General features: G+C 42.5%; 1 protein-coding gene across 2 annotated transcripts in view; it reads right to left on the reverse strand.

Annotated features, from left to right (window-relative positions):
- The window catches only part of macrod2 (mono-ADP ribosylhydrolase 2), a 1,144,633-nt gene that overhangs the window by 138,949 nt on the left and 977,966 nt on the right, over positions 1 to 27,718 (reverse strand). The window lies entirely within an intron of this gene.

Genomic DNA, 27,718 nt, shown 5'->3' on the forward strand with positions numbered 1-27,718 from the left:
CTTTTACCTTGCTTTACAGGGTTAGAACCAGACCAGACTTTATAATGGTTGTGTAATGGTTTAGAGGTGTGTGATGATGATGGGTAGGAGATGACATAGGGATGAGAGGAACTGATTTGACAGGAGGAATAAGGAGGAACAGCCCCTCAGTCCCGTTACAGTTGAAGTCCTGTGTGATAGTTGTATAATGGTTGTATGATGGAGTGGAGATAACACATGGTGCTAGGTTACGAGAGCGGAAAGGAGAGGAACTGAGCTGACATAAGGGAACCAGGAAGTAATGGAAGGATGGAAAGGAGATGCCGCCGCTCTGACTTTGACTCATAAAGTGGTCGTCCTGGAAACTCCCCATCCCAGTAGAAGGGCAAATCATCCCTAGCACGCCACCACTCAACTTCCTGTAAGGGCTGGATGATGAGAGGAGAAGGGTTTCACCCTAGTGTGTGTGATGACCACGGGATCCACCTGTCTGCTATCACTTCCCACTGAGAGTGACATAGGCCTTAACAACACATGTCTGAATCTACATTCGTGCTGAAAAATACTGATTATCTACAGAGAGTGTGTATACCAGAGGAGGCTGGTGGCAGGAGCTATTGGAGGACTGGTTCATTGTAATGGCTGGAATGGAAATGGAATGGAATGGAGTCAAACATGTGGTTTCCATTCTAGCCCGTCATCCTATAGCTCCTCCCACAAGCCTCCTCTGGTATACACACTCTGCAGATGGTCATGGGAGCACCTCAGCCACGCTCAAGGTCCTAAATGATATCATAACCGCCATCGATAAAGGACAATGCTGTGCAGCCTTATTCATTGACCTGGCCAAGGCTTTCGACTCTGTCAATCACCACATTCTTATTGGCAGACTCAACAGCTTTGGTTTCTCAAATGACTGCCTCACCTGATTCACCAACTACTTCTCAGTGTGTCAAATCGGAGGGCCTGTTGTCCGGACCTCTGGCAGTCTCTATGGGGGTGCCACATGGTTCAATTCTCAGGCCGACTCTTTTCTCTGTATACATCAATGATGTCGCTCTTGCTGCTGGTGATTCTCTGATCCACCTCTAAACAGACGACACCATTCTGTATACTTCTGGCCCTTCTTTGGATACTGTGTTAACTAACCTCCAGGCGAGCTTCAATGCCATACAACTCTCCTTCCGTGGCCTCCAACTGCTCTTAAATGCAAGTAAAACTAAATTCATGCTCTTCAACCGATCGCTGCCTGCACCTGCCCGCCCGTCCAGCATCACTACTCTGGACGGTTATGACTTAGAATATGTGGCCTCCTTCACTCATGCTGCCAAACATACCCTCGTAAAACTGACTATCCTACCGTTCCTCGACTTCGGCGATGTCATTTATAAAATAGCCTCCAACACTCTACTCAGCAAATTGGATGCAGTCTATCACAGTGCCATCCATTTTGTCACCAAAGCCCCATACACTACCCACCACTGCGACCTGTATGCGCTCGTTGGCTGGCCCTCGCTTCATATTCGTCGCCAAACCCACTGGCTCCAGGTCATTGATAAGTCTTTGCTAGGTAAAGCCCCGCCTTATCTCAGCTCACTGGTCACCATAGCAGCACCCACCCATAGCACACTCTCCAGCAGGTATATTTCACTGGTCATCCCCAAAGCCTATTCCTCTTTTGCCGCCTTTCCTTCCAGTTCTCTGCTGCCAATGACTGGAACGAATTGTAAAAATCACTGAAGCTGGAGACTCATATCTCCCTCAATATCTTTAAGCATCAGCTGTTAGAGCAGCTCACAGATCACTGAACCTGTACATAGCCCATCCGTAAATAGCCCATCCAAATACCCCATCCCCATATTGTTATTATTTTGTATTTTTTTTGCTCCTTTGCACCCCAGTATCTCTACTTGCACATTCATCTTCTGCACATCTGTCACTCCAGTACTTAATTGCTAAAATGTAATTACTTCGCCACTACGGCCTATTTATTGCCTTACCTCCCTAATATTACCTCATTTGCACACATTGTATCTAGATTTTTTTCTATTGTGTTATTGACTGTATGTTTGTTTATTCCATGTGTAACTCTGTGTTGTTCTATGTGTCGAACTGCTTTGCTTTATCTTGGCCAGGTCGTAGTTGTAAATGAGAACTTGTTCTCAACTAGCCTACCTGGTTAAATAAAGGTGAAATAAAAAAATAAAAGAAATAAACACTACGCACACCGTCACTCCAACACAGACACAAACACTCACTCTGTCATTTGCTAACACACATAATATACACATACATTTATACTGACTCTACATACACACACTCACATACAATCACCATATACCTTTTATTTTTTATTTAAAAAATATATATTTCACCTTTATTTAACCAGGTAGACCAATTGAGAACAAGAACAATTGCGGACCTGGCATCCTTTCACTCACTCCTCTCTACATTCTCCTCTTCTGTCTCTGCTGCTAAAGCCACTTTCTACCACTCTAAATTCCAAGCATCTGCCTCTAACCCTAGGAAGCTCTTTGCTACCTTCTCCTCCCTCCTGAATCCTCCTCCCCCTCCCCCCCCCCTCCTCCCTCTCTGCGGATGACTTCGTCAACCATTTTGAAAAGAAGTTTGACGACATCCGATCCTCGTTTGCTAAGTCAAACGACACCGCTGGTCCTGCTCACACTGCCCTACCCTGTGCTTTGACCTCTTTCTCCCCTCTCTCTCCAGATGAAATCTCGCGTCTTGTGACGGCCGGCCGCCCAACAACCTGCCCACTTGACCCTATCCCCTCCTCTCTTCTCCAGACCATTTCCGGAGACCTTCTCCCCTTCCTCACCTCGCTCATCAACTCATCCTTGACCGCTGGCTACGTCCCTTCCGTCTTCAAGAGAGCGAGAGTTGCACCCCTTCTGAAAAAAACCTACACTCGATCCCTCCGATGTCAACAACTACAGACCAGTATCCCTTCTTTCTTTTCTCTCCAAAACTCTTGAACGTGCCGTCCTTGGCCAGCTCTCCTGCTATCTCTCTCAGAATGACCTTCTTGATCCTAATCAGTCAGGTTTCAAGACTGGGCATTCAACTGAGACTGCTCTTCTCTGTGTCACGGAGGCTCTCCGCACTGCTAAAGCTAACTCTCTCTCCTCTGCTCTCATCCTTCTAGACCTATCTGCTGCCTTTGATACTGTGAACCATCAGATCCTCCTCTCCACCCTCTCCGAGTTGGGCATCTCCGGCGCGGCCCACGCTTGGATTGCGTCCTACCTGACAGGTCGCTCCTACCAGGTGGCGTGGCGAGAATCTGTCTCCGCACCATGCGCTCTCACCACTGGTGTCCCCCAGGGCTCTGTTCTAGGCCCTCTCCTATTCTCGCTATACACCAAGTCACTTGGCTCTGTCATATCCTCACATGGTCTCTCCTATCATTGCTATGCAGACGACACACAATTAATCTTCTCCTTTCCCCCTTCTGATAACCAGGCGGCGAATCGCATCTCTGCATGTCTGTCAGACATATCAGTGTGGATGACGGATCACCAGCTCAAGCTGAACCTCGGCAAGACGGAGCTGCTCTTCCTCCCGGGGAAGGACTGCCCGTTCCATGATCTCGCCATCACGGTTGACAACTCCCTTGTGTCCTCCTCCCAGAGTGCTAAGAACCTTGGCGTGATCCTGGACAACACCCTGTCGTTCTCCACTAACATCAAGGCGGTGACCCGATCCTGTAGGTTCATGCTCTACAACATTCGCAGAGTACGACCCTGCCTCACACAGGAAGCGGCGCAGGTCCTAATCCAGGCACTTGTCATCTCCCGTCTGGATTACTGCAACTCGCTGTTGGTTGGGCTCCCTGCCTGTGCCATTAAACCCATACAACTCATCCAGAACGCCGCAGCCCGTCTGGTGTTCAACCTTCCCAAGTTCTCTCACGTCACCCCGCTCCTCCGCTCTCTCCACTGGCTTCCAGTTGAAGCTCGCATCCGCTACAAGGCCATGGTGATTGCCTACGGAGCTGTGAAGGGAACGGCACCTCCATACCTTCAGGCTCTGATCAGGCCCTACACCCAAACAAGGGCACTGCGTTCATCCACCACTGGCCTGCTGGCCCCCCTACCTCTGAGGAAGCACAGTTCCCGCTCAGCCCAGTCAAAACTGTTCGCTGCTCTGGCACCCCAATGGTGGAACAAGCTCCCTCACGACGCCAGGACAGCGGAGTCAATCACCACCTTCCGGAGACACCTGAAACCCCACCTCTTTAAGGAATACCTAGGATAGGATAAAGTAATCCTTCTAACCCCCCCCTTAAAAGATTTAGATGCACTATTGTAAAGTGGTTGTTCCACTGGATATCATAAGGTGAATGCACCATTTTGTAAGTCGCTCTGGATAAGAGCGTCTGCTAAATGACTTAAATGTAAATGTAAATGTAAATATACAAACGTACAGTCAATAACACAATAGAACAAAATCGATATACAGTGTGTGCAAATGGATGAACCATTCGGCCCACTTGCTGCTACTCTGTTTATCATATATCTTTACCCCTATATATATCTACCTCCATCACTCCAGTATTCCTGCACATTGTACTGGAACTGACCCTGTATATACTATACTTACTTTATTGTGTTCTTCTTATTTCTATATCTCATGTGTTTTTGTTCTACCTTGTTATTTTTAGTATTACATTGTTATTGATTATTGCATTGTTGAGTATAGAGCTTGCTAGAAAGGCACTGTACTTGTACACGTGACATTAAAACATTTATATTGTACAGACTTTATGTATGGACTGTGTGTGTGTGTGTGTCTGTGAGCAGTGAAAATTGAATTATTTCCATAAAGCAATCTCCTATTGTGTTATCTCCCTTTGGAACTGTTTAGTTTTGTTTCTCATCCGGCAGATCTCTACACCAATCTATTGTTAATTCACACACTCACTCACACACACACACACACACACACACACGCACGCACACACACACACACACACACACACACACACACACACACACACACACACACACACACACACACACACACACACACACACACACACACACACACCAGTGGCGGTTGGTGCAGTTCAAGATTAGGGAGTATTTCTTTTTTTTATATGGCCTTATTTCTATTACAGCATATTGGATGAGTGTCATTCATATTCCATTCAACCAGCTCAATGTAACATCAGTAGGTTTAGGCTACTACATGACACTAGAATTTAGCGCACACAGCAGAGTTTTTCTATAAGACTATTTATAGCTTGAGTTCCCCGACACATAGATATTGAATATGATTTCTCCACAGGCCTTAGCTAGTTTCCTGATAACTAATAACCAAAATATACTTTAAAACGGTGTTGCTGTCTCCCATTAGTGACACAGACAACACACACACGTACCTATAACAGCCTCCACTCTTCTGGGAAGGCATTCCCCTAGATGTTGGAACATTGCTGAGGGGACTTGCTTCCATTCAGCCACAGGAGCATTAGTGAGATCGGGCACTGATGTTAGGCGACTAGGCCCGGTTCGCAGTCGGCGTTCCAATTCATCCCAAAGGTGTTCGATGGGGTTGAGGTCAGGGCTCTGTGCAGGCCACTCAAGTTCTTCCACACCAATCTCAACAAACCATTTCTGTATGGACATCACTTTGAGCACGAGGGTATCGTCATGCTGAGACAGGAAAGGGCCTTCCCCAAACTGTTGCCACAAACCTGGAAGCACAGAATCGTATAGAATGTCATTGTATCCTGTAGCGTTAAGCTTCCCCTTCTCTGGAACTAAGGGGCCTGAACCACGAAAAACAGCCCAGATCCGATTTGTCCGTCAGACTGCCAGATGGTGAAGCGTGATTTATCACTCCTGAGAATGTGTTTCCACTGCTCCAGAGTCCAATGGTCGCAAGCTTTACACCACTCCAGCTGACGCTTAGCATTGCACATGGTGATCTTAGACTTGTGTGCGGCTGCACGGCGATGGAAACCCATTTCATGAAGCTCCCAATGAACAGTTCTTGTGCTGACGATGCTTCCAGAGGCAGTTTGGAACTCAGTAGTGACCGAGTTCCAACCGAGGACAGACCATCTTTACACACTACGCACTTCAGTATTCAGCGGTCTCGTTCTGTGAGCTTGTGTGGCCTACCACTTCGCGGCTGAGCTGTTGTTGCTCCTAGATGTTTTCACCTCACAATAACAGCACTTACAGTTGTCCAGGCCAGCTCTAGCAGGACAGAAATTTGACGAACTGACTGGTTGGAAAGGTGGCATCCTATGACGGTGCCACGTTGAAAGTCACTGAGCTCTTCAGTACGGGACATTCTAATGCCAATGCCAGATTGCATGGCTGTGTGCTCAATTTTATACACCTGTCTGCAATAGTCTGGTTGAAATAAATGTGTCCACATACTTTTGCCCATGTAGTGGCTACCTCAATTACCTCGTACCCCTGCACATCGACTCGGTACTTGTACTCCCTGTATATAGCCATGTTAATTTTCTTGTTATTGTTATTCGTTATTCACTGTGTATTTATTCCTCGTGTCACTACTTCTATTTTATTTTTATTTTCAACTCTGCATTGTTGGAAAAGAACATGTTAGTCTACACCTGTTGAAATCATCCACATGTATTGATCACATCTTTACTAATGTTGCAGAAATCTTCTTTAAAGCTGTATCCAAATCCATTGGATGTAGTGATCACAATATAGTAGCCATATCTAGGAAAGCCAAAGTTCCAAAGGCTGGGCCTAATATAGTTTATAAGAGGTCATGCAATATGCTTTGTAGTGATCCCTATGTCAAAGATGTAAAGAATATTTGCTGATCTGTGGTGTGTAATGAGGAGCAACCAGATGCTGCACTTGACACATTTATGAAATTGCTTATTCCAGTTTCTAATAAGCATGCACCCATGAAGGAAATTACTGTAAATTGATGAGGAATTGAAAAATTGTATGGTTGAGAGGGATAAGGCAAAGGGAATGGCAAATAAGTCTGACTGCACAGCCAAAAATAAATGATATAAAAAATGATAGTAAAAAGCTTTGGAGTGAACTCAGCTCCATCATTCATTGAATCAGATGGATCATTCATCACAAAACCCACTGATATAGGCAACAGCATTAATAACTTTTTCATTGGCAAGATTAGCAAATTTAAGAATGACATGCCAGCAACAAACACTGGCACTACACATCCAAGCATGACTGACCAAATTATGAAAGACAAGCATTGTCATTTTGAATTCTGTAAAGTGAGTGTGGAAGAGGTGAAAAACGTAGTGTTGTCTATCAACAATGACAAGCCAGCTGGGTCTGACAACTTGGATGGAAAATGACTGAGGATAATAGCAGACGATATTACCACTCCTATTTGCCATCTCTTTAATCTAAGCCTACAGGAAAGTTTGTGCCCTCAGGCCTGAAGGGAAGCAAAAGTAATTCATCTACCCAAGACTAGCAAAACACCCTTTACTGTCTCAAACAGCCAACTAATCAGGCTGTTACCAACCCTTAGTAAACTTTTGGAAAACAATTGTTTGACCAGATACAGTGAGGGAAAAAAGTATTTGATCCCCTGCTGATTTTGTACGTTTGCCCACTGACAAAGAAATGATCCGTTTTTTTTGTTGTTATTCTGTCTCTCACTGTTCAAATAAACCTACCATTAAAATTATAGACTGATAATTTCTTTGTCAGTGGGCAAACATACAAAATCAGCAGGGGATCAAATGCTTTTTTCCCTCACTGTACAATGCTATTTCACAGTAAACAAATGAACAACAGATTTTCAGCACGCTTATAGGGAAGGGCATTCAACATGTACGGAACTTACAAAAATGACTGATGATTGGATGAGAGAAATTGATAATAAAAAGATTATGGGAGCTGTTTTGTTAGACTTCAGTGCAGCTTTTGATATTATCGATCATAATCTGCTACTGGAAAACGTAGCTTTACATCTCCTGCTATATTGTGGATCAAGAGTTACCTGTCTAACAGAACACAGAGGGTGTTCTTTAATGGAAGCCTCTCTAACATAATCCAGGTAGAGTCAGGCATCCCCCAGGGCAGCTGTCTAGGCCCCTTACATTTTCTAATGACCTGCCACTGGCTCTGAGTAAAGCCTGTTTGTCTATGTATGCTGATAACTCAACACTATACACATCAGCTACCACAGCAAGTGAAATCACTGCAACACTTAACAAAAAGCTGCAGTCAGTCAAAAAGCTGCAGTTCATAATGGGTGTCAAGAAAAACTGTAAGTTGGTCCTAAATATTTCAAAAACTTAAAGCATTGTATTTGAGACAAATCATTCACTAAACCTCAAATAAATATTTAATTAATCATGTGGAAATTGTCCAGGAGACTAAACTGCTTGGAGTAAGCGAATGGCAGCAGCTAATGGGGATCAATAATGAATACAAGCATGTGACAAATAACATTTAATTTTATTTGATGTTGTGGCAGGTCGTGGCAGGGGTTAGGAAGGTCAACAGACAGCTTACACACACAACACACACACACAACCACACCCACATACACACATACAACTACACGCGGCTGGGTTGATAGGTCAGGCAGGTCATCAGACAGTTTACCCAATCACAACCTACGCTGTGTAGACAGGAAATGACCTTGGTCATTTCCTGTCTACACAGCGTAGGTTGTGATTGATGCCACGACCTGCCACAACATCAAATAAAATGAAATGTTATTTGTCACATGCTTGTATTCATTATTGATCCCCATTAGCTGCTGCCATTCGCTTACTCCAAGCAGTTTAGTCTCCTGGACAATAATGAGTAGGTATAATGAGTAGGTATCTTAATAATGAGTAGGTATCTTCTATCTTAGTTTGTGTATTCACTTTATCAAGGTAAGGACAGAAGGAATCACTGACTGACAGACCCTCCTTTGATTCAAATCATTCACATATTTCAATTGATTTACATTTAATGAGTTATAGTGGATCACGATGTGTGAGTGTGTGTTTCTACTTTACATTTAGTATGATAAGCAGAAGTCCTGTTAATAAGCTATCATCAGTTCCTTCAAATGTACAGTGAAAACAGTGAAAACCCTGGAGGTAAAAAAAACTACAACAAATTAGCATTTTGCAATTGAATAATATTTATAAGATATTATAAACAGGGTGGTTCGAGCCCTGAATGCTGATTGGCTGACAGCTGTGGTATATCAGACTGTTTACCACGGGTAACCAGTTTATAATAGCAAAAAGGTACCTATAATTATTTATACATGTTGATCAGAATATAGTATGTCTCATATATGTTTCTTTGGTAGATATTTAGTGGTATATGGCCAATACTGAGGGCTGTATCCAGGCACTCCATTTAGCCGTGGTATAATGGCCATATACCACACCACCTTGGGCCTTATTGCTTAAATATCTACAAAAAGAACATATATGAGACATACTATATGCTGATGAACATGGATAAATAATTATAATAACAACTATTCATGATGGTGTGATTATGATTGTGTAATTCAAATATGCAAAACAGATACAGCCAATCCTCCCTCCTTGTTATGTATTATTCATGGGATGAATTTGATGTTCTTGCTGATTAATTTATTAATTATCATTAATTGTAAAGTTGTTGCTCACTTCATGTTGTTTTTTGTTTCAAGTCAATTTCTCCCTCCGGGCTCAACCTGTCTTTTGAAGACCTTGAAATAATCTATTAGACTTTCAAGGTTAGCTTAAAGACACATAAAATATGAAAAAAAATGCAACATCTAACAAAGGTAATTAGCAGACAGAATATAGATGAATATACTGTATATATTTACATGTACATATACAATTATTGTATATGTATAAGCGGTTGAATCAAACATTAATAAATACATTCATATATACCGTGCAAGTCAAAAGTTTGGACACACCTTTTCTACATTGTAGAATAATAGTGAAGATATCAAAACTATGAAATAACAAATATCGAATCATGTAGAAACCAAAAAAATGTATTGGAAAAAAATCTATTTTAGATTCCTCAATGTAGCCACCTTTTGCCTTGATGACAGCTTTGCACACTCTTGGCATTCTCTCAACCAGCTTCCTGAGGTAGTCACCTGGAATGCTTTTCCAACAGTCTTGAAGAAGTCCCCACATATGCTGAGCACTTGTTGGCTGCTTTTTCTTCACTCTGCGGTCCACCTCATCCCAAAACATCTCAATTGGGTTGAGTTCGGGTGATTGTGGAGGCCAGATCATCTATTGCAGCACTCCATTTACATTTACATTTTAGTCATTTAGCAGACACTCTTATCCAGAGCGACTTACAGTAGTGAATGCATACATTTCATAAACATTTTTTTTTCCTTCCCCGTACTGGTCCCCCGTGGGAATCGAACCCACAACCCTGGCGTTGCAAACACCATGCTCTACCAACTGAGCCACACGGGACAATGCACCTCAATGCTATTGGGACAATGCACCTCAATGCCATTGGATGAATCTCCATCACTCTCCTTCTTGGTCAAATAGCCCTTACACATCCAGGAGGTGTGTTTTGGGTCATTGTCCTGTTGAAAAACAAATGATAGTCCCACTAAGCGCAAACCAGATGGGATGGCGTATTGCTACAGAATGCTGTGGTAGCCATGCTGGTTAAGTGTGCCTTGATTTCTAAATAAATCACAGACAGTGTCACCAGTAAAGCACCCCCACACATCACACCTCCTCCTCCATGCTTCACGGTGGGAACCACACATGTGGATATCATTCGTTCACCTACTCTGTGTCTCACACAGACACGGCAGTTTGAACCAAAAATCTCACATTTGGACTCATCAGACCAAAGGACAGATTTCCATCGGTCTAATGTCCATTGCTCATGTTTCTTGGCCAAAGCAAGTCTCTTCTTCTTATTGCTGTCCTTTAGTTGTGGTTTCTTTGCAGCAATTTGACCATGAAGGCCTGATTCACACAGTCTCCTCTGAACAGTTGATGTTGAGATGTGTTTGTTACTTGAACTCTGTGAAACATTTTTTTGGGCTGCAATCTGAGGTGCAGTTAATTGCCGATTTCTGAGGCTGGTAACTCTAATTAACTTATCCTCTGCAGCAGAGGTAATTCTGGGTCTTCCATTCCTGTGGTGGTCCTCATGAGAGCCAGTTTCATCATAGCGCTTGATGGTTTTTGCGACGGCACTTGAAGAAACTTTCAAAGTTCTTGAAATTTTCCAGACTGACAGACCATGTCTTAAAGTAATGATGGACTGTTGTTTCTCTTTGCTTATTTGAGCTGTTCTTGCCATAATATGTACTTGGTCTTTTACCAAATAGGGCTATCTTCTGTATACCACCCCTACCTTGTCACAACACAACTGATTGGCTCAAACGGATTAAGAAGGAAAGAAATTCCACAAATAAACTTTTAACATGGCACAACTGTTAATTGAAATGCATTCCAGGTGACTACCTCATGAAGCTGGTTGAGAAAATGCCAATAGTGTGCAAAGCTGTCAACAAGGCTAAGGGTGGCTACTTTGAAGAATCTCAAAAATAAAAATGATTTTGATTTATTTAACACTTTTTTGGTTACTACGTGATTCCATATGTGTTATTTCATATTGTTGATGTCTTCAATATTATTCTACAATGTAGAAAACAGTAAAAATAAAGAAAAACCCTGGAATGAGTAGGTGTGTCCAAACTTTTGAATGGTACTGTATAATAAACAGAGTAGCAGCTGTGTGTATGTGGCGTCAATATGCGTGCGTGTGGGTGTCTGTTAGTGTCAGTGTAATATGTGTGAGTGTGCATAGAGCCAGTACAAGAGAGTCAGTGCAACAACAAAAAAATAACTACAGGGGTCAAATAGTCCGGCTTTTTATTAACTGCAGTCTTATGACTTTGGGGTAGAAGCTGTTAAGGAGCCTTTTGATCCCAGACTTGGCACTCCAGTATTGCTTTTCGTGTGGTAGCAGAGAGAACTGTCTATGACTTAGGTGGCTGGACAATTTTTAGGACCTTCCTCTGACACCGCCTGGTATAGAGGTCCAGGATGGCAGGGAGTTCGGCCCCAGTGACGTACGGGGCCGTACGCACTAACCTCTGTAGCGCCTTGCGGTCAGATGCCGAGGAGTTGCCATACCAAGCGATGTTGCAGCCAGCCAAGATGCTCTCAATGGTGCAGCTGTAGAACTTTTCAGGATCTGAGGGCCCATGCCAAATCTCTTCATGCCCTATTAATGACTTTGTGTGTTTGGACCATGACAGTTCGTTGGTGATATGGACAACAAGGAGGCATTTAGCTCGTCTGGTAGGCTCGCATCACTGGGCAGCTCGCGTCTGGGTTTCCCTTTGTAGTCCGTAATAGTTTTCAAGCCCTGCCACATCCGACGAGCGTCAGAGCCGGTGTAGTAGGATTCAATCTTAATCCTGTATTGACGCTTTGCTTGTTTGATGGTTCGTCTGAGGGCATAGCATTTCTTATAAGCGTCTAGATTAGTGTCCTGCTCCTTGAAAGCGGCAGCTCTAGCCTTTAGCTCGATGCAGATGTTGCCTGTAATCCATGGCTTCTGGTTCTGGTTGGGATATGTACATACGGTCACTGTGGGTACGACGTCGTCGATGCACTTATTGATGACTGAGGTGGAACACTCCTCAATGCCATTGGATGAATCCCGGAACATATTCCAGTCTGTGCTAGCAAAACCGTCCTGCAGTGTAGCATCCGCGTCATCTGACCACTTCCCTATTGAGCGAGTCACTGGTACTTCCTGCTTTAGTTTTTGCTTGTAAGCAGGAATCAGGAGGAAAGAATTATGGTCAGATTTTCCAAATGGAGGGCAGGGGAGAGCTTTGTATGCATCTCTGTGTGTGGAGTAAAGGTGGTCTAGAGTTTTTTTCTCCCTCTGGTTGCACATGTGACATGCTGGTAAAAATTTGGTAAAACTGATTTAAGTTTGCCTGCATTAAAGTCCCCGTCCACTAGGAGCGCCGCTTCTGAATGAGCATTTTCTTGTTTGCTTATGGCCTTATAGAAATAGAATGTTGGGAATGTTGGGAATTTTTTATTCAAAATGTAATTCCATGGAACTTTAATTGGCAGCACAGATACGTAACTGGTCTCAATCATCTACTGTATGAATATGAATGAATACAGCAACGCTGCCATTGGATATATAGATAATAAATCAGCCAGCAAATCTATCTTTCAGCAGTACCCAATTAATGATACCAATTAGACATTGGATCAACATTTATGATCATGATAAGCTTTTTTGTAGTTTTTTACAGAGGAAAAGTCATCTTAATTTTAATTAGCTGGTTTATAAAAGGGAATGAGATTAAGGAGAAATTTGTTTAGATTGGCTCCCTACGGCACCGGTTAGTGTGTGTGTGTGTGTGTGTGTGTGTGTGTGTGTGTGTGTGTGTGTGTGTGTGTGTGTGTGTGTGTGTGTGTGTGCATGCGCATGTGAGTTTTGTTGCAATAATAAATCCTCCCACATGGAAGCCACTTAGCATCAACACAAACATGCACGCACGTGTCCTGGACAGTGTCTTGGACAGACCCATTAAAACACTGCAGGGTTACAGCGTGTTAGAAACATCAGCGGCTAGCCATCTGTCAGGTTACACTTACTGAACACTCCCACAGGTACTGTAGACGGGAAAATGATTGTGAAGTATCATGAAAAAAGAGAAGGAGGCAGAGGGGGAGAGAGAGATGGAGACAGACAGAGAGAGAGAGCGAGATAGAGAGCGAAGGAAAAATAATGAATGTGAAGCTTCATGAAAACATGAATGGAAACCTCTACACCCTGAAACACTGTTTGCATCCCAAATGGCACCCTATTTCCTTTATAATGCATTACTAATGACCAGGACCCATGCGAGCTCTGGTCAAAAGTAGTGCACTATATAGGGAATAGGGTATAATTTGGGACACACACACTGCTGCACGAAGGCTTCAAGAATGGGGATTAGGGTTCAGCCTCCATCTGTGTGAGAGACAGCAGACAGGGCACTTAGCAGACTATTATAATCTGTTAAAAGGTAATAAAAACACCATCACTCTGTTAGACTGTTCCACTGTGAGCTCAGCCAGGCGTGTTTGTGTGTGTTGGCTTACATCAGGGGTGTCAAACTGATTCCACAGAGGGCCTAGTGTCTGCTGGTTTTAGTTTTTTCCTTTCAATTAAGACCTAGACAACCAGATGAGGAGAGTTCCTTACTAATCAGTGACCTTAATTCATCAATCAAGTACAAGTGAGGATCGAAAACCCACAGACACTCAGCCCTCTGCAGAATGAGTTTGACACCTGTGGCTTACAGTCTCCTGATCTGAGGTGAGTTCAACAAGGGTTCTGTTTGCCGTGAACATGTTACTTAGTAACAGTTTCAGATGAAATAATTGAATGATCATTCCAAAATCTGACAGTGAAGCTGTAAATAGCTACTTTTTGTAAGGATTTCTGTGGCTTTTTAACAGCAATATTTCAGCTGGACATGACTTTGCTATTCCTACTATAGACAGCCTGCATGGCCACTTTATTTGTAGCTGCAGTCTAGAACTGAAACAGACACTTTTGTTCGCCAATCAGTACATTCTCAGACTGTTAGCCAACGTAGAAAAGGCAAAGAGAGCGAGCCCCAAACATCTGTGAAGGATGCTCACAGAGGGTCACTGTATTCACTAACAGCACACACCTACAGCTTACAGTAGAGTATTTACGTCAATGATACCACAGGTGTTCTCTTTGCAGTGCCTCCCACTAGACCTGTTAAGTACCAGAGAGCAAGAGAGTCAGAGTGTGACTCACTGCCTGGTGCAGGAACAAGATCAAATCTCAAATCAGGCCTGGCTGCTTTTTGATGTTCCTATCCTCTCCTTCAACACTCAGAGAAAAGCCACTAATAAGCTCCACAGCACATCAAAACCCCTGAACTTCAACCTCCAAAATTCACTACGGGAAACAAAAGTAAAACCCAGAGAGTGTCAGAGTGTCAATCTGCCATTTGGGATGCATCTCTAGGCTCTGGGCTCTGTGCACCAGTTAGTCCCGGTAGCTTGACCTGAAATGTGTTTTCCTTTCATCTGTTCTCAGAGAGAGAGTGGAGAGAGAGAGGAGAGAGAGAGGATAGAGAGGAGAGAGAGAGAGAGAGAGAGAGAGAGAGAGAGAGAGTTGGAGAGAGAGAGAGAGAGAGAACCACAGGCTAACTTAATACCCTGAGATCTATAAGTAGAATCCCTGTTGATACATCAGTGGTGAAATAATTACATGTCACTTATCTTTACCTGGCAAATGAATACTTAAAACAGCAGGGGAGAAGAGGAGAGGAGAAGTGCATCAGGGATCTCATTAAGGTACAGTCTCTCTCTATTCAAACCTAACTCAGTGTGCTCACTATCCCCCACTCAGGGAAGGGGAGCGTTTGTCCAACGGCCCCCAGGTTTTGGAAGCTGGAACCTGGGTTGGGGGTGGCAGAGAGCCACACGGATGCCCTGAGTGACTGGAGAGGATCCCAGTTGACAGATTAGTGGTGGGGCCGGGGAGCAATGGGCATGGGCTTGTAAGGACATTTACATCGGCGAGTGCTGGGGTACAGGGGCATTGAAGAGTACAAGGGGGTAGAGGTGGTGGGTTGTTGGACAAGAGAGCAGGGACATGATCTTCCTAGGCCACAGTACTAATGTCCACAACCTCTTTTAAGAACACCACAATCTAGTATTTGTATTTATACTCTATATATTAACACGACAACATTTCATGGGATATCAGCCACATTTTCTGATGTTTCATTGCCAAAAAAAAAAAGCTTTCTGATCGCAGTACAAAACAAAGATTCAATCAATTAAATCCACACCATCAGACTATGAAATGTTGATATTTAAGATAAAGGCAAATATAAATGTACCCTATAGCCTCAAGCTTAGACAGTACATATACAAAACCTCTCCTAGTACTGACTAACGTTGAGAGGTGAGAGAAAATAAAACGTCTCTTAGTCCTGACTAATGGTGAGAGGAAATAAAACGTCTCATAGTCCTGACTAATGGTGAGAGGAAATAAAACGTTCATAGTCCTGACTAATGGTGGGAGGAAATAAAACGTTCATAGTCCTAACTAATGGTGAGAGGAAATAAAACGTCTCATAGTCCTGATTAATGGTGAGAGGAAATAAATTGTCTCATAGTCCTGACTAATAGTGTCAGTCGTTGCTAGGAGTGGTGGTAGGAGTCAGGCGCAGAGAGCAGAGGTGAGGAACTGTGTGTTTATTCAATAAAAACACAACACGATCGACGCCAACACAACGGGCGTGAAAAAATGCAAAGTGCCCAAACAACAGGTGCACAGCATGCATGAAAATAGAACAGTAGTAGATCGCCAGCACATCCAAATACAAAAACACAACCTGACGCTAAATAATCCCGCACAACACTGGGCGGGCTAACCAGGCTTAAATAACCAAAATCAAAAGACAAATGAGGAACAGGTGCAACCAATAAGACAAACCAAATGAAAAGGAAAAAAGGATCAGCGGCGGCTAGTAGGTCGGTGACGACGACCGCCGAGCGCCGCCCGAGCAGGCAGGGGAGCCACCTTCGGTGGGATTCGTGACAAATAGTGAGAGGAAATAAAACGTTCATAGTCCTGACTAATGGTGAGAGGAAATAAAACGTTCATAGTCCTGACTAATGGTGAGAGGAAATAAAACGTCTCATAGTCCTGACTAATGGTGAGAGGAAATAAAACGTCTCATAGTCCTGACTAATGGTGAGAGGAAATAAAACGTTCATAGTCCTGACTAATGGTGAGAGGAAATAAAACGTTCATAGTCCTGACTAATGGTGAGAGGAAATAAAACGTTCATAGTCCTGACTAATGGTGAGAGGAAATAAAACGTCTCATAGTCCTGATTAATAGTGAGAGGAAATAAAACGTTCATAGTCCTGACTAATGGTGAGAGGAAATAAAACGTCTCATAGTCCTAACTAATGGTGAGAGGAAATAAAACGTTCATAGTCCTGACTAATGGTGAGAGGAAATAAGACGTCTCATAGTCCTAACTAATGGTGAGAGGAAATAAAACGTTCATAGTCCTGACTAATGGTGAGAGGAAATAAAACGTCTCATAGTCCTGACTAATAGTGAGAGGAAATAAAACGTCTCATAGTCCTGACTAATAGTGAGAGGAAATAAAACGTCTCATAGTCCTGACTAATGGTGAGAGGAAATAAAACGTCTCATAGTCCTGACTAATGGTGAGAGGAAATAAAACGTCTCATAGTCCTGACTAATGGTGAGAGGAAATAAAACATTCATAGTCCTGACTAATGGTGAGAGGAAATAAAACGTCTCATAGTCCTGACTAATGGTGAGAGGAAATAAAACGTCTCATAGTCTTGACTAATGGTGAGAGGAAATAAAACGTCTCATAGTCCTGACTAATAGTGAGAGGAAATAAAACGTCTCATAGTCCTGACTAATGGTGAGAGGAAATAAAACGTCTCATAGTCCTGACTAATGGTAAGAGGAAATAAAACGTCTCATAGTCCTGACTAATGGTGAGAGGAAATAAAACGTCTCATAGTCCTGACTAATAGTGAGAGGAAATAAAACGTCTCATAGTCCTGACTAATGGTGAGAGGAAATAAAACGTCTCATAGTCCTGACTAATGGTGAGAGGAAATAAAACGTCTCATAGTCCTGACTAATGGTGAGAGGAAATAAAACGTCTCATAGTCCTGACTAATGGTGAGAGGAAATAAAACGTCTCATAGTCCTGACTAATGGTGAGAGGAAATAAAACGTCTCATAGTCCTGACTAATGGTGAGAGGAAATAAAACGTCTCATAGTCCTGACTAATGGTGAGAGGAAATAAAACGTCTCATAGTCCTGACTAATAGTGAGAGGAAATAAAACGTCTCATAGTCCTGACTAATGGTGAGAGGAAATAAAACGTCTCATAGTCCTGACTAATGGTGAGAGGAAATAAAACGTCTCATAGTCCTGACTAATGGTGAGAGGAAATAAAACGTCTCATAGTCCTGACTAATGGTGAGAGGAAATAAAACATTCATAGTCCTGACTAATGGTGAGAGGAAATAAAACGTCTCATAGTCCTGACTAACGGTGAGAGGAAATAAAACGTCTCATAGTCCTGACTAATGGTGAGAGGAAATAAAACGTGTCAACAAATCACATTGATTTAAGTTGTACGTATATTTTGGTTGTATATACTGTATATTTTATCATAATGTTAACAAATTCCTGTAACTTTGAGTGAATCAGAAATCTAACTAAATTAATACATTTGTTTTGTGAATCACAATTTATCCTCTGTCTAACTATATTTCTGCTTAGATTATATCATTAAACTGTTTCTTATTTTACCAGCTCAAAAAGCCTTCCAATAACTGGTAAGTTGCATATGGCAAGTCTGTGAATACGTGCAACTGTTCATGATCAAAATCCTTTAGCGGTTGCATTGCACAATACATGAAATAGGGCTCTTTGTCAACGATAAAAAGCCTTTCTCACAGACGCTTAGCTCTCAATCCCTGCTCTCACTGGGTTAAATCTACTGTCACCAGTTCATGAATTAGAAATAAAAACATGCAGACTACTGGGACCTAAGAGCTTTTAGAACTCCTCAATGTTTAACTGCAAGACCGGGACAATAGCAGGCTTGAAAGTACTCGGAATAACCAGGAATGTAAAATAAGTGTTAACACCTATATTAAAAAAAGAAGAGAGAGCGTCTTCCCTTGTGTTCCCACCTTCCTATTCCACTTCCAATTCTTTCACTACTTGCCTATTATTATAAAATGGCTGGGTCGAGCCCTGAATGCTGATTGGCTGATAGCTATGGTATATTTAAGTGATAATGCCCGAGAAAACGGTGTTTGGAAAATATATTGGCACGGGTGTTGTTAGGCCCGAGAAGAGGTCGAGGGCCGGCAAACCGTGCCAATATATCCTCCAAACACCGGCTTCGAGGGCATTATCACTTTTATACAACGGGTTACCAACATATTCAGCCAGCTCTAGGAAGAGACTTGGGCTCAGATTCACAAAACACTTCTTATGCAAAAAACTTAAGAAGCTGCTTAAGAAGAAAAATAAGAAGATCAATTCCTCAACAATACCTTAACATTTTCCTACGAACTTGACACAATCCTGTCTCGGCGCTCTACGGTCAATTCCTTTGAGCTCATGGATTGGATTTTGCTCCGACATGCACTGTCAACTGTGGGACCTTATATAGACAGGTGTTCGCCTTTCCAAATCATGTCCAATCAATTTAATTTACCACAAGTGGACTCCAGTCAAGTTGTAGAAACATTTCAGGGATGATCGATGGAAACAGGATATAGCTAATCTCAATTTAGAGTCTCATAGCAAAGGGTCTGAATACTTATGTGAATAAGGTATTTCTGTTTTTTATTTTTAATAAATGTGCAAACATTTCTGAAAACCTGTTTTCGCTTTGTTATTCAAATCAAAGTTTATTTGTCACGTGGTATTGTGTGTAGATTGATGAGGAAAATGTTGAATTTAATCCATTTTAGAATACGGCTCTAACGTTTAAAAAAAGGGAAAAAGGGAAAGGGTCTGAATACTTTCCGAATGAACTGTACCACACCTCCTCAGGCCTTTATGCTTAATTATAACATATCTGACTCTGTCAAATGTTGCACTGCTTTAGCTAGTGCTGCTAATTTCATTAACCTTATTCACATGCAGTAAAGCATACCGATGTGATGAGCTGACTATCAAGGAAAGATGATAGTTGAACATACATGAAAACACAAATATTAAATATCAAAGTTCTGTCAATGGATAGATGGAGATAGATAAATCTATTATTGTAAAGAAGTATTTACTTGTTTAAATTATTTTATCTAAACTTAATTTAACTAGAGAAGTTATCAATATGAGACTACATTCTCATTTTCAATAGTTGGCTCTTTTCTCTGTTATTACCACAAGGGTACAATGACATGCTGAAACATGTGACACCTCGACTTAGAACATTCTGTCTCCATTTCTGTCTGTAGTTTCATCCTGGGGATGATTTGGCGGAAATGATCTGTAATGAGTAAAGAGACAGCGGCTCTCATCCAGGCTTTTCAAAATCTGTCTCCCCGTTCTGTTTGCATCCAAAATGGCACCTTATTCCCTATAGGAGGACTACTTTTGACGAGGGCCTCATATCGCTCTTGTCAAAAGTAGTGCACTTTATAAGGAATATGGTGCCATTCGGGACTCAACCTATGCCTTTGAAATTCCATTAACCTTTTAAGGCACCATTTTTAGGGAGTTTTGAAGACAGCTAAATATGACATCCCTAATTGACTGCTTAGTTGGGGTAAATGCAGTGGAAAATGACAAAATGATTAGATAAAGAGGGAGTGTCTGTGGGGGAGTAGCACAGAGAGAACACAATGCTAACAGCTCCTTCAAAAATACCATCATCAACACTCCTTCAGAAACATATTTTACAGAATATTAAGAGGAGCATATTGCACAGAAACTTGCAAGAACAGTAACACATGCACACACACACACACACACACACACACAGGTGCGCACACACACACCTTTGTGTAGGCTGTAGGCTAGTAGTGTTTTGTTTAGCATGTAAATGGAATGTAGATGCCTCTCAGAAGCCCTCTTAAAGCCGTCCTTGCTCAAATAGAACCGTTTATGGTCCCTCTACCTCTAAACATGTTAAATTCAATAAAACCTTGAAATTTTAATAAGAGAAAAGGCCTGAAGGCTGGGGCTTCAACAACAGAGGATGCGTCTCAAATGGCACCCTAATCCCTACATAGTGCAGAGCTTTCGACCAGAGCGCTATGGGCCCAGGTCAAAAGTAGTGCACTATATAGGGAATAGCCTGCCATTTGTGATGCAGTCCATCTGTTTTTATTCCACAGACAACCCTGGATCACATTTCTCTTTTTCTTTGTCTAATATCCTCAGACCTGGACATACCCTGCAAGAACACAGCTAGGTCTATGTTTTAGCCAGTGTGTGTTTGCGTGTGGGTGTATGGTGGGTTCTCTCTAACTCGTACCATATGTTCCCATGACTGACTGAATGTGGATTTAGTGGGGCCATCCCAACAAGCACTTACCGACAGTGGGAAAATTGTCCTGTCCGGACCGGCCGTCTTTTTTGGGGTATTTGTTTTTGGTGCAGTCTGGACCAGCCTTGATTTCAACGTCCACAATCATAGACATCTATGTTTCACAAGTTTGGACAGCACAGTACAGTACAGTAGAGTGCAGCAGAGTACAGTATATTACAGTCCAGTACAGCAGGCGTAGGCAACTAGATTCAGCCGCAGCGGATGGTTGGGGAGCCGGAACATATTATAATAATTTTTACACTGCAAATTCACCACAACTAAGCCCAAAAAGAGAACACAACACACCTGAATACTCTTAACAACAGAGTTTTGTTTGACGCTGAGAACGGAATGGATATGTTTTTAAAAAACATTCTTAGAACGCTCTTTGAACGTTACTAATCTTTTCTTATGGTTTTTATGGAAAGTTTTCTTAATGTTCTGAGAACATGACTTTAAATAGAACCACGAGGAAACCTGTAGAAAATGTTATGCTGAAGTACTGATATTCCCACAGAAGAACATTATTTCTTAACCTTCTCTGAACTATGTGAGAACATTCCCAATGTCAAAACAGTTGGAGAACATTACCAAAAATGTTATTAAATTTAACCATGTTTGAACTTTTAGGAAACGTTCTGTTAAAATAATGAAATACCAAGAAAATAATGATATTTTGTCAAGTTCCTTAAATGTGCTGAGAATGTTCCAAAGTCAAGCAACTACACTGCACCATTCCCAAAACGTTGTGGAAAGGTTGTATGAAATAGAACCATAGGACAACCACGGTCTCACCAAGCTCTAAGAAACATATGGTTCTCAGAACATTATGTGCTAGCTGGGAAACCAGTACAAATCAACAACAGCAAATGATCACTACCATGCTATGATTATGACCACAGCAACCAACACAACCACAACAACAGCTGTGAATAATGTTTCCACCAGTGCTGCTGTTGCAGTAGACGAACAGGGTAATAATAATCTCTCCCGGTGTGGGTCAAGCAGAAACAGCACAACACAGCAGAATCAATGTGACAGGGTAAATGGCTGGTTTCTACTGCCTTAGACTGTGGGGGGCTGGAGGTGACTCACCACAACACCTCACCACAAGATAGAGTCAGCGGTAGCTTAGAGAAGCAGTCCAGCAACTGGAGGGTGGCTGGCAGGAGTGAGCTAGCAACCATAGGGTTGCTGGCACAAATGTTTCATATGCCACCTACTACCAATGTTCCCTTAAGCAAGAAACTTTAGTCTCACTGGACATAAACCTAGTCTGGCGCACTTCCTTCCCTGTGGAAAATGATCATCTTAGATAGCCTTGGGTAAATGCTCAAATTAATTCAGCACTGAGTTTTTGGACAGTTTGCATGCGTGTACCCCATCCACTGCAGGATGAACAGGACCACCCACCAGAACCATCCTTTTGACCTTACCCCAAACCCATTGATTTTATTTAGCTTAAATCTGTTCAACACATTGTGGGTGGAAACACTGGGCAAAAGCCATGTACCGGACAGGACTAGACTAGACCGGACTGGACTGGACTGCATGTTTGAATAAGAAGACAAGGCCATGTCTATGTAATGAATAGCTTACATTGTAAAAACAAACCAACAAAATATGTATTTATAGTCCAGTTAACTAGGCAGTGAAATTGTAAAAAAATAATAATTTCAAAGTCATTTAGCTTCTTCTCAGTGTCAATGTGTCACAGATGTGAACCACACAGATCATCTTCTGTTCAGGAGTACAATTCTATAACTATACAATTGTAATATGTATTGAGATGATACTTTCTCATCAATCATCTTGAAAAAGCGTATTTTTAAAAACTGTAAATCAACCAACATTCCATTCATAACACAATGGAAAGGTCAAACGCTTTATTATCTAGATGTTGAAAGCGTGTGTGCGACGGAGAGAAACAAAATGGTGCAGTTTAGGCCATGTGGCGGAGAGTGATGTGGGCGCTGTAGATGGGGTAGACGGAGAGTGATGTGGGCGCTGTAGATGGGGTAGACGGAGAGTGATGTGGGCGCTGTAGATGGGGTAGACGGAGAGTGATGTGGGCGCTGTAGATGGGGTAGACGGAGAGTGATGTGGGCGCTGTAGATGGGGTAGACGGAGAGTGATGTGGGCGCTGTAGATGGGGTAGACGGAGAGTGATGTGGGCGCTGTAGATGGGGTAGACGGAGAGTGATGTGGGCGCTGTAGATGGGGTAGACGGAGAGTGATGTGGGCGCTGTAGATGGGGTAGACGGAGAGTGATGTGGGCGCTGTAGATGGGGTAGACGGAGAGTGATGTGGGCGCTGTAGATGGGGTAGACGGAGAGAGATGTGGGCGCTGTAGATGGGGTAGACGGAGAGTGATGTGGGCGCTGTAGATGGGGTAGACGGAGAGTGATGTGGGCGCTGTAGATGGGGTAGACGGAGAGTGATGTGGGAGCTGTAGATGGGGTAGACGGAGAGTGATGTGGGCGCTGTAGATGGGGTAGACGGAGAGTGATGTGGGCGCTGTAGATGGGGTAGACGGAGAGTGATGTGGGCGCTGTAGATGGGGTAGACGGAGAGTGATGTGGGCGCTGTAGATGGGGTAGACGGAGAGTGATGTGGGCGCTGTAGATGGGGTAGACGGAGAGTGATGTGGGCGCTGTAGATGGGGTAGACGGAGAGTGATGTGGGCGCTGTAGATGGGGTAGACGGAGAGTGATGTGGGCGCTGTAGATGGGGTAGACGGAGAGTGATGTGGGCGCTGTAGATGGGGTAGACGGAGAGTGATGTGGGCGCTGTAGATGGGGTAGACGGAGAGTGATGTGGGTGCTGTAGATGGGGTAGACGGAGAGTGATGTGGGTGCTGTAGATGGGGTAGACGGAGAGTGATGTGGGCGCTGTAGATGGGGTAGACGGAGAGTGATGTGGGCGCTGTAGATGGGGGTGTGTATGGAACGCCGTTTTGAGTCTTTGTGTGTCAAAAAAGATACATTTCAAATGACACATTTCGACGCGTTAAATTAGCTTATAATTTGACATGTCAAATAACACAATTCTATTATAGAATGTTGTGTGTGCTGAATCCAAGCGCCACCACTACAATCAGTAGCACTGTCAAAGCTGTACAAAAAAAAGTCTGCAAACAAGCGCACACCGGCCACGAACGATGTGTTTACAATACCGCGTTGGTAATAAGCATTATTTGTTCGACCAAATGGGAAAACATCTGTGTGAGGATTTTAAATAAGATCAGGATACAAAATTGGCAAATATCTTTGATAGAGCTGTTATTAGCAACTTCTGGGGTAGCTATCTACGACGCTAATGTTCTCTGGGTATAACTGAGTAGACTGGTACCCCATGTCATTAATCCACAATAGGTAAGGCTGTACAGTGAAATAAGTATGGCCCCAATGCAATTCTACAGTCTAATACATCCAGTGTGATTTCAACAGATTTTTGTCAAATTAACAAATGATTGTCTTTTGTTGATTTTATAAAACAACATTTCAACCTCGTTTAGCATGATCTATTCAATAATGTCACAATTCCGCTATTTGTATTAATTTGCATCACAGTCAATAAAATACTTTTATTTTGAAGGCTAACCGAAATTCCACTATTGTGGCTAAATAGATGGGTCCGACCACCATTAATCAAATAAGAACTGTCATATAAATGAGGGGTATTTTAGATGATGACACCTAGCTATATAGTTAGCTAGCTAACTATAGCTACTGAAACAGATTGTCGTTTTGCTATGTCTTTGGGGAAGAACATTGTTTGCATCCATCAGCTTGCTAGCTTTTTTTTATGACCAGCACTGTCCAGAGCTTGGAGAAGGGCAGGTGCACGATATAAAACTTTACCAGCATCATAGCATACGTATCGATTAATCGTTGTGACATATGAAAGTTGAGTGATAGTGTAATCAATGTGTAATAACCATGTAAAAAATGTATGAAGACGTTAAATTATTATGTGACGTGCAGTCATATTCAGGTCCTGATTGGTCAACAAGCTTATTTGACCAGTCAAATAGTGTTATTTGACGTGTATCTTTTTTGAAACGCAAAGACCCAAACAGCGTTCCATAGGTGTGAGCAGGTGGGTCTGGGCAGGGTGATGTAGTTGATGTCTGTATGCTGTTGTTTGTATGTGTATGTTTTGTATTGTTTACATTTTTTTATAGATTTTTGTATTGAGAGAGGTACTTTTGACTAGGGCCCATAGGGACACAGACCATTTCCAGGGAGTTCTGAAGACAGCTATAAGTAATCCATCACTAATGAACTTCTTAGTAGGGTAAATGCAGTGGAAAATGACAAGATTATTCGATAGATAGAGAGGGAGTGTGTGTGTGTCACTCAGATTTTCAACCTTCAGAGCAGAATAGACTGACAGAAATGACAGAATCATCCTTCTCATTATTCTACTAATTTTTCCTACAAGTTTGAATAGATGAACAGAAACTTGACCTCAAGTTAACCTGTTAGGGCTAGGGGGCAGCATTTGCACGTCTGGATAAAAAAAATGTACCCGATTTAATCTGGTTACTAATCCTACCCAGTAACTAGAATATGCATATACTTATTATATATGGATAGAAAACACTCTAAAGTTTCTAAAACTGTTTGAATGGTGTCTGTGAGTATAACAGAACTCATTTGGCAGGCAAAACCCTGAGACTTTTTCTGACAGGAAGTGGATACCTGATGTGTTGTATTGACTTTAAACCTATCCCATTGAAAAACACAGGGGCTGAGGAATATTTTGGCACTTCCTATTGCTTCCACTAGATGTCACCAGCCTTTACAAAGTGTTTTGAGTCTTCTGGAGGGAGATCTGACCGAACAAGAGCCATGGAACGATGATGTCCCATTAGACACCTGGCGCGCGAGTTCATGTTGGGTACCCTCGTTCCAATACGTTATAAAAGAGTATGCATTCGTCCACCTTGAATATTATTCATGTTCTGGTTAAAAAGGCCCTAATGATTTATGCTATACAACGTTTGACATGTTTGAACGAACGGAAATATATTTTTTCCCCTCGTTCATGACGAGAAGTCCGGCTGGCTTAGATCATGTGCTAACAAGACGGAGATTTTTGGACATAAATGATGAGCTTTTTTGAACAAAACTACATTCGTTATGGACCTGTGATACCTGGAAGTGACATCTGATGAAGAGAATCAAAGGTAATGGATTATTTACATAGTATTTTCGATTTTAGATCTCCCCAACATGACGTCTAGTCTGTATCGCAACGCGTATTTTTCTGGGCGCAGTGCTCAGATTATTGCAAAGTGTGATTTCCCAGTAAGGTTATTTTTAAATCTGGCAAGTTGATTGCGTTCAAGAGATGTAAATCTATAATTCTTTAAATGACAATATAATATTTTACCAATGTTTTCTAATTTTAATTATTTAATTTGTGACGCTGACTTGACTGCCGGTTATTGGAGGGAAACGATTTCCTCAACATCAATGCCATAGTAAAACGCTGTTTTTGGATATAAATATGAACTTGATAGAACTAAAAATGCATGCATTGTCTAACATAATGTCCTAGGAGTGTCATCTGATGGAGATTGTAAAAGGTTAGTGCATCATTTTAGCTGGTTTTATGGTTTTGGTGACCCTGTCTTTGACTTGACAAAACATTACACACAACTCTTGTAAATGTACTGTCCTAACATACTCTAAATTTATGCTTTCGCCGTAAAACCTTTTTGAAATCGTAAAACGTGGTTAGATTAAGGAGATGTTTATCTTTCAAAGGGTGTAAAATAGTTGTATGTTTGAAAAATTTGAATTTTGACATTTATTTGGATTCAAATTTGCCGCTCTTGAAATGCACCTGCTGTTGATGGAGTGCACCACGGGTGGCACGCTAGCGTCCCACCTAGCCCATAGAGGTTAAAAGTGCTTTTTTACAAATTGGTTTTAAATGCAATTGTATTGTACATTCTTTCTCCGTCTAATCCAGTGTTATCTCCCCTAGTTGCCCATTGAGGAGTGAGCAGCCACCCTGTCTACTCTGGTCTCAACGAGGGGCTGGGTTGTGGCTGTAGCTGTTCTTCCTCTGTGAGACCCAAGGTTCGGTGCTCTGGGGACGGGCAGAGGGACACGCAGCCTGGCTGGGGTGTGGAGCGCTGTGGAGCTCCAGAGCTCAGGGCGAGGTGGTTGTGATGACAGCCTCACAGGCAGCAGCACAGCTGGGCATCAGCCTGCCCGCTGCGTCCCCCCTCCCTGGATCTCCTGGACGGCCCAACCTAGCCCCTGGCACTGCCCTCACCAGTCACCCAGAGAAAGGGGGAGAAAAAGGATGAGAGGAGAGATGGAAAGGGATATCAAGGTTTCCTAAGGTATAGGGAGCTCAGAGTATACTGCTGTGTAAAGTAGGCCACCTTCTCTACGATCACAGAATCGTCCTCCTGTCACACACTTATGGTGCAAGGAAACACTGACTGACAGACCCTCTTTCAATTTGAAGTAGCACACACACACACACAAACACACAGTCTCGAACACACAGAGCCACTGCAAACTGCAGTAAAGAGAGAAATTATGTTTCAAATCACATTTGTCACTGTTGACATTCAATGTG

This window comes from Salmo salar, chromosome ssa01, assembly GCF_905237065.1.
Source record: "Salmo salar chromosome ssa01, Ssal_v3.1, whole genome shotgun sequence".
In the NCBI taxonomy this organism is placed as follows: domain Eukaryota; kingdom Metazoa; phylum Chordata; class Actinopteri; order Salmoniformes; family Salmonidae; genus Salmo; species Salmo salar.